Source organism: Gekko japonicus, unplaced genomic scaffold (genome assembly GCF_001447785.1).
Source record: "Gekko japonicus isolate JY-2015 unplaced genomic scaffold, Gekko_japonicus_V1.1 scaffold6436, whole genome shotgun sequence".
In the NCBI taxonomy this organism is placed as follows: Eukaryota; Metazoa; Chordata; class Lepidosauria; order Squamata; family Gekkonidae; genus Gekko; species Gekko japonicus.
In genome coordinates this window covers 6,635-7,052 of record NW_015162668.1, presented here as the reverse complement: position 1 = coordinate 7,052, position 418 = coordinate 6,635, and the positions used below count along the sequence as shown (strand labels likewise).

The following is a 418-nucleotide window of genomic DNA, read 5'->3' as shown; positions in this document are numbered from 1 at the left end:
GCGAGTTGAGGAGTGGGGAATCAAAGCCGGTTCTCACAGAGTACAGTCCGCGCACTTAGCCACTACACCAAACTGGCCTGCCTTGTTGCCAGCGACGTGAGTCTTCTCCCTGTTTGATAGCAGGAAGAAGAGCCGGCACACACAAGGTAGCCACGCCCAGCCGTTTTAGAGATTCAAAGCTTGTGAAAACTTTCAATTTCAGAGTCAGAATTAATTGATGCCAGCGGAGCACCTGGCACACACTGTGTTTTCTGAGCATGACAGAAGAAGAAAAAGGGATTGGATTTATACCCCGCCTTTCACTTGGGAGTCTCAGAGCGGCTTACAATCTCCTTTCCCTTCCCCTCCCCACAACAGACACCCTGTGAGGCCGGTGGGGCTGAGAGAGCTCTGACAAAAACTGCTCTTTTTCAAGAAC

The 418-nt window shown here is 51.0% G+C and overlaps 1 protein-coding gene across 1 annotated transcript in view; it reads right to left on the bottom strand.

The window, feature by feature from the left end:
- LOC107106388 overlaps window positions 1-418 on the bottom strand; it is a gene marked incomplete at its 5' end in the record, with an annotated part of 10,528 nt that overhangs the window by 5,283 nt on the left and 4,827 nt on the right. The window lies entirely within an intron of this gene.